Raw genomic sequence first — 8,042 nt, 5'->3', positions numbered from 1 at the left:
CTCAGCCTGCTCTCTTATAGAACTCAAGACTGCCAGTCCAGGGATGGCACCACCCATAAGGGGCCCTTCCCCCTTGATCATTAATTGAGAAAATGCCTTACATCTGGATCTCATGGAGGCATTTCCTCACCTGAAGATCCTTTCTCTGTGACAACCCCAGCTTGTGTCAAGTTGGCCTAAAACCAGCCAGTACATTAGAGAAAGGACTGAAGGAGTTGAAGGGGTTTGCAACCCCATAGGAAGAACAACAATAGCAACCAATCAGACCCCTCAGAGCTCCTGGGACTAAGCCACCAACCAAGGAGTACACATGGCTCCAGCTGCATATGTAGCAGAGGATGGCCGTGTCCGGCATCGATGGGAGGAGAGGCCCTTGGTCTTATGAAGGCTCGATAGATGCCCCAGTGTAGGCGAATCGAGGGCAGGGAGGTGGGAGTGGTTGGGTGAGTGGAGGAACACCCTCATAGAAGCAGGGGGAGGGAGGACAGGATAGGGGGTTTCTGGGAGGGAAAGGGAATAACATTTGAAATGTAAATGAAGAAAATATCCAATAAAAAAAAAGAAAGAAGGAAGATAAATCTTGATGTCTATCCCAGTGGCTCATCAGTTGGAGACTGATTTTGCCTCTAAGAGGGGGATACAACTCAACACCCACAATTTCCAGCATAGAGTCCCATCCCCAAAACCAGCTGCCAAATGCCACTGCTGCTATTGCTGAAAAACCTTTCCCCACTCCTCCATCCCTTACCCTTCTTCTCTGGTAGCATCAGTGACTGAAAGAATCAGGGAACAGGTGATGCCGACTATATTTTGCTCTAGGTACTGGAATCAATGGCTACGAATGGTCTGTCTAAAAATCACTGTTATGTAGTAGTCTGTGTTTATTTAAAAGTGTATCCTTTAAAAACATAACGAGGGTTGTACTCGTTCAGCTCAGGTTTAGACCCTCCTGTGGGTGAGACTTTATGACTAACTATTAACGAAAAATGAGACTATGAATTTAAAAGAGTGTGTGTTTGGGGGGGGAGGGGGTACATGGGAGGGTTGAGGAGGAAAAAAGAGAAGGAAGACGAATAAGTAGATTATCAAAGATAAAAGAAAAAAACTCCTTAACGTTAAAAAGAAAAGTTTCTGCCCAAGGCACATGGGTCTTCCTCTACTGCTTCTACCCCGAGTTCTTATAATGTAGTCGGCAAACTCACCTTTCTCTAAAAAAACCTCATATTAATCAACAGTGAAGAAAACAATTTCAAATGGCTCTTTTTTTCTTCTTCTCATTTTTATTAGTCCTTTGAGAAGTTAGTGCAACCGATTTTGATTATATCCACCCCTCCCCCAACTCCTCCCAGACCCATCCCTCTTCAGACCAACCCAACCCAACCCAACCCAACCCAACCCAACCCAACCCAACCCAACTTTGTCTACTTAAAGCCATCAAGTAGAGTTTATGCTGTTCTTCTCTTAGGTGTGTGGTTGTCACCAGAGGGTGGCCTATTTATCAGAAGCTGCACCTTTAAAGAAACCTGACTCTCCCTCTCCCAGTAGCTGTCAACCGCCAATAGTTCTGTAGCTAGTAGTGTGACTTTGAGTCCACGATGGAATTTTGCCAAAGCCTGCTTAGGTCTTGTGTATTCTATGAATTCATGTGTGTAGCTGCCCTGTTCTGTTCAGAAAACTATATTTCCCTGTAGTCATTCAACACCTATGCCATTTTGCAGTCCTTTTACCCTCTTTTCCCCATGAACCCTGAGCCTTGGTTGGAGGGGATATAGAGATTTCTTTTAGGGCTGAGTATTCTTGAGTTTCTTACTCCATGGACCTTGATTAATTGGGGAGGTCCACAGTTGAATCTATGAGTCAGTTTAAGACCATGTCAGTTTAGTGTGTTCTCCCCAGGGCCTATGATCTATCTAGCTACAGGTTCTTGACCCCAATAATGGTGTAAATAGCTCTTAAAAGTCCAAATTTTCCTTTTCTTTTTCAAAATTATGTTACATAAATATTCTGCTCCCTTTCTTTTCTCCAGACCTTTCTATAAAACTCCTCCTTGCTTAATTTCAAATTGATGACCCCTTTCCAATGACAGTTATTACACACACACACACACACACACACACACAGTGTCTTAGAAGAAGGTGATCATTATCAATCTATCAGGTTACCCATTATTGCATAAAATGATACATAAGGGCTAGTTTCCCTTAAGTATTTCCATTTCTTGCCTATGTTTGTGTGTGATGTCATCTCATTTACTACAGTCTGTCTCCAGTGTTGTAGAGAAAGGGTGTGGTGTGCTTTTTGATAGAATTCTGGGGGTACATTGTCTTTTGAGAATGGGGCTTTCTATTTCTTTACTTATGGGGAGTTACTGTGGGCACACACATTCAGAGGAAATGCCATCTTCTAACTGAGGGGCAAGTGACAGTGAGGTCAGGTAGGAATTTTCTAGATGCTCAGATTGTTCTAGATGTGTTTCTCTAACAGTGTTTGTTGGCTTCGTCATCTCCCTGGGAATAAATGTTCATGATCAGGGAATCTTCAGCTCCAATTCTGATTTTCCTGGTTCCTTCTCCTCAGCTGAGTCTGGAAGGTTCTTTACTCTGTCAAACCAATCTCATTTGCCTTCTACCTTTTGGAGATTAGATTTCTGGCCCACTGATACTATTCTTTACTTTAAAATGCTGGTTACTTCTATTTGTCCCCTTGGAGCTCCTTTTGGGAGTCAGTGTCTATTATGAGGTCTTTAACAGGTATTTATTAAGTACTGAGAAGATCTAAGGCCTTCCTTCAGGACTGGGTTGGTTCTCACAGAAGCGGGTTAGCAGTCTTGAGAATGGGGTCTTGTAAAGTGAGGCTGTTCTTTCTCTCACGCTTTGTCCCTTAGATTGTAAAGCCCAAACAATTCCGTTTCTGAAGAAACTCCATTTTGTACCAGACCAGGGGCTAAACTCCAATTCCAGGAAGAAAATCACAGAGTCCTCACAAGCAAGCATCCTATGACAACACAGCGCACTTAGCAACAGCCCGTCAGTCTTCAATAGCAGGGTCAAAGTACATAGAGATAGCTTAAGACATCCTGCAGAGAATACACTTAGCCATCCTGTTTGTCAGGTGGTTTGTCCCCATGTTCAGTTCCTGCAGATTACCCCAGTTTTAAAAATACTAACTTGCTGACCAGTATGGAAATTGCCCAAGCTTGCTGTGACTACAATACATATATTGCACTCCTAGACTCAGGGCCTCACTCTGACCCGCTGCAACATTGCTTGCAAACGCATAATAAAGACCCTTGTGTGTTTATATTGCAATTGACTCCTTGGTGGTCTTTGGGGGTCCCTGCAACTTGGGTATAACAAGATGTGTTCGGCTTGTCCTTCGGCTCTCTGCCTTGAGCCACAGTGGTGTGAAGTCCTCACCCGATTTTGCCACAATTGGGATGACCTACATCCTCTCATTGCACAGAATGTTTGGTATTGTCTTCTTCATAGCCCGTTACAAGCCTTCTATATGTAAATGTTTGTCTTTCTTCAAAGGCCCAAACGATGTTTCTCTGAGATCATCTTACTAAAACGCAAGCTACAAGGTGGAGGTCAAGCAGCCTTCGGTGCCAAAGGGCAACCCCAAGGGACCGATTGGATGTTGTCCTGGTACTGTTTGGTTCAGGCTGGAGGTCATTTGCATAGTAAAGAGCTGGAGTGGGCGTTGTCTTGTTGCTGATTGGTTCAGGCTGGAGGTCGTTTGCATAGTAAAGAGCTGGAGTGGGCGTTGCCCTGCTGACTGGATCAGGCTTGAGGCTGTTGGCATAATAAAGAGCAGCAGCTAGAGCCAGGCAGAACCTTAAGGCAGATGCAGGAGGAAGCAAGAAGAGAGGCAACTAGAAGCAGGCAGTGAGAACCCGTCTTAGTTCTATTGCTGTGAAGAGACACTGTGACCAAGGCAATTCTTATGAAAGTAGGCATCTTAGACCATTATCGTCTTGGCAGGGGCATGGTGCCATGGATGTGCCATGCAGAGCTACACCTGAGAGCTACATCCTGATTCTAAGTAAAAAGAAACACTGGCCTGGGTGTGGGCTTTTGAAACTCTCAGAGCCCACCCCCAGTGACGCACTTCCTCCAATAAGGCCACACCTCCTAATCTTATCAAAGAGTTCTGCTTCCTGGTGACTAAGAATACAGAGTACCTCACGTCCCCGTGATGCCTGTGTACAGGTGCTCACAGACCGCCCCTACTCTCCTCATACCCCCAAACCCTTTTCTGGTATTTCTATAGGCTGGGACAGGAAAGGAGGTAGTCCGTGCAGCCAGCCTGCTATCTTGATCACTTTTTATTGCTTTTATTCCTGGTATTCTTCAAAAGATTGAGGTTGTCTTTTGTGTTTCTACAATGTCTCAGCCCAAAAGTTACCTATTATTGATGGTTAGGGTCCAAGCATCAGATGGCAATTTGCAGCCTTGCGGCTTAAAGGCAGGAGAGATAAAGCTACCAGAACGTAATGATTCACAGTAATGAGGTTTCGTCTGAAGAGCAAAATGGACAACTGGGGACCCTGGCTTCTGTTCTCTGGTTTTGGAATGCCTTTACACTGGGAGCACAGAACCGCGGCTGCCTCTTTGGCTGATGTTCACAGACTCTGCAGCACAGTGTCTGCTTGATGGATGTTTTCTCATTGCTGGTGGTAATTCTACAGTGGTGGATTCACCAGTTAGCAGGACTTTGCCGTTTGCTTCTAATATCTATTTCCTTCTCCCGATAAATCATCATCTTATGAGAAAGAAAAAAAAAAAAGAAAATATTGGTCATGTGAGGATTTGGATCATATTTAACTCAGACAATGAAAAAGTTTCCTCCTTAATTCAATAACTGTCTAGAACCACAACATCTGGTGCTGGTGACTTTGTAGACATGCTCAGATAGTTAGATTGTAAACCACCCAGGAGCTTGGGGGATTTGTGTTAAATTCTTGCCCTGGGCTGACATGCTGAACCTAGAAGTTAACTGTAGATCAAGAAAAGGGGGCGGGGTGTGTGTGTGGAACTCAACAACTTTGTCAAACCCAATCTTGTTTTTCTTTCTTTTGGCTTTTCTATTATATTTTTCTGTTCTTACATTACTTACAGACAAGCTTGGGTACAATGCTATCATACTCAGATGAAGGGCACAGGGAGCTATGACATCATTCAGCTACTCCATTGCTCCCATAGAGAGGAGGATAGTTTATTCTCTGGGTTTGCTTTGCTTAGTTTTGGAGGCAAGATCTCAAGGCTGGCCTTGAACTCACTACATAACCAAGGATGCCCTCCCATTCTAATTTTCTTGTCTTTTCCTCCCACACATTAGGAATAGGTGTGCACCACCACACTGTTTTATGTCGTGCTAGAGATCAAACCCAGGGCTTCATTCATACTAGTCAAGCACACAGGAGCTATAGCCCCAGCTCCAATTGGTTGGGCTTGAATTACATCCCTGCATATCAGACACTGACGGTCATGGATAAGTTGCTACTTGTTCATCTCTGTTTGAAGGTCCTTTCTCTACTAACAGTTAGAGAATAGGTTACACAATGTTTAGACTCGTGTGTGTGTGTGTGTGTGTGTGTGTGTTTGTTTATGACGTAAAGGACTGAGGATCAACACTATGAGTTGAGTGTATTCATATTCATACCACATTCACCTTCAGGGATAAGACCCAGGAGCCAATGGCAGAGAGGTTCTCAGGTGAACTCCTAGGTTTGATGCCCCTGGACAATTGTTTACATGGAGTTTTTTATTAAGATTTTATGAGAAACCAACATCTGTGAAAGGAAGATGAGGTCTGGGAGAAATGAGCAATGGAATTAATTAGGCTGTGGGTATAAGAAACTCTCTCCAGTGCTACTTTCTCTGGGAAAAGATGGCGGATCTTTTTCTCTTCTTTCTCAGTTGCTAGGTTTGGGTTTTCCCAGAAAGCAATATAGCAGGAAGGAGTGGCTTTTAGCATCTGGGCACCTGAGGGCTCATGTCAGCAGGCAGGATGTCTACTGATTGACTCTTACAAATTAAGGCAAAACCTTCATGGAAGGGTGACCTGGCCAGCACATCCCTATTTATAGTCAGAGCAGAGTTGCTAGTGGGAAAGACATTTATCATGGAAGGAGATAAAGAACAAGTCCCACATTTTTTTTCTGGGGGTAATGGTCACAGGATGGGACAATGTGAACTCTTCTGCTGAACTGACATCTCAGCTCAGCCTTTGTTTACTCCATTTGACAAAGGATAAAGCAGTTTAAACCAGGAAGCAAGTCACACCCAGAGCTACAGTGTTCTAAGCGTCCTATAAAATGAAGACGGCAGACAGACAGATGATTTTAGTTGTAGAGTATAATTCAGCTCAAGAGTGAAAGATGGAACTACAGGTGGTTACTAGTCTGAACATACATTAAAAATATATCAGTGACTGGTGAGTGGGGTATGAGCCCAAGACATCACTGTGCCTTGCTGACGGTAAAAGTCTAAGGCATTCTCTGTAGAGACCTTTGCTCAGGCAAGGAAGGGTCCTTTTCTTATTTAAAAACAAAAACAAGCCAACTTATTCACTTTACATCCCACCCACTGCCCCTCTCCTGGTCACCCTTTTCCACAATCCTCCCAACCCCTCCTGTCTCCCCTCCTTCCTCTGAGAGGGTGTGTGGGGGGGTCTTAGGTATTTCCCTCACCCTTGCAGACCAAGTCTCTGTGAAGCGAGGCTCATCCTCTCCCACTGAGGCTGGCAGCCCAGCTGGAAGAACATATCCCACATACAGGCAGCAGCTTTTGGGATAGACCCCGTTCCAGTTGTTTGGGACCCACATGAAGACAAAGTTACATATCTGCTACATATGTGCAAGGATGTCCAGCCCATGTATATTCTTTGTTTGGTGGTTCAGACTCTCAAAGCCCCAAGGGTCCAGGTTAGTTGATGGTGTCCGTCTTCCTGGGAGTTCCTGTTCTCTTTGGAGCCCTAAGGAAGGGGTTCTTAATTCATCAAAGAAAGGAATTTCAGGAAGAGTTGGTCGTTCTGAAGCAGAGCTGGGATTGATTAGGAGGAACATAGAACACAGATTTTTAAGTGAGCAGCAATCGAAAGAAAGAAATACCCAAAGAGAGAATAAGGAACACTTGACAACATGGTGTGGGCTTCCTCAGAGGTCCTTAGAGTAGCCATGTGGCTGTCTGCGGTGGCTTCTGAAGTTACATATCATAGTAACTTTATAAATGGCATCTCAGGGTGGTTCCTGATGCAGTCTGGGTGGTAACTGGGACATGACAGGTAAAGCTGCAGAGCTTCAGGGAAGTTAAGACGATTTTCGAGAAAACCTTGAAGAAAGAAGGGAGGTCATATTTCAAGGTCCTGTGTGCTTAAGCCTTATGTAAGCATTGTTTTTTTTTTTTAAACATTAATTGAAAAATGTTTCTTTATAATAGGGATGCTAACAGTTGGTGGTGGTGGTACATGCCTTTCTTTAATCTCAGCAGGCAGATCTGTAAGTTCAAGGCCAGCCTGGTTTACAGAGTTTCAGGATAGCCATGGTTACAACACCGAGAAACCTGTCTTGAAACAAACAAACAAACAAACAAACCAAAACAAAACAAAACAAGCGGGGGTGGGGGGAGATGTTATCTCTATGTTATCTCTAGCCTTCACAGAAAATGTTAATTTTGCTGGAGGTTTTGATTCTTAGCTGGTGAGAGACTTTAACAGACTCCACAGTGAGGGTTCCTTCCCTCTTCCCCCCTTATACTGACCACCAGCCCAGAAAGCCAGTTCACTCTCCAGGTCAGATTTATAGGGAGCTAGTGTCGCCCAATCCTTCTGGAACAATTGGCACCAAATGGCCAGAACTAATAACTTCTTTAACTTCTGTCCCTGCTTCCCATGCTGGTGTGAGCAGAGACAGGCAAATGTGTATCTCAATCACCATCTTTTTTTTTTTTTTTGACTTTTCAAACTGTTAGCTTTATTTAAATTGAAAAATATTTCTTAAAACTGCATTTAGCGTCAAGATCATTGATGAAAATCACCAG

At 44.0% G+C, this 8,042-nt stretch overlaps 1 protein-coding gene across 1 annotated transcript in view; it reads right to left on the bottom strand.

Moving 5' to 3' along the window:
* Positions 1 to 8,042, bottom strand: part of LOC110310774 (proliferating cell nuclear antigen-like) — a 155,043-nt gene that overhangs the window by 145,882 nt on the left and 1,119 nt on the right. The window lies entirely within an intron of this gene.

Source organism: Mus caroli, chromosome 15, assembly GCF_900094665.2.
Source record: "Mus caroli chromosome 15, CAROLI_EIJ_v1.1, whole genome shotgun sequence".
Taxonomy (NCBI): Eukaryota; Metazoa; Chordata; class Mammalia; order Rodentia; family Muridae; genus Mus; species Mus caroli.
This window is presented reverse-complemented; position numbering and strand designations above follow the sequence as displayed.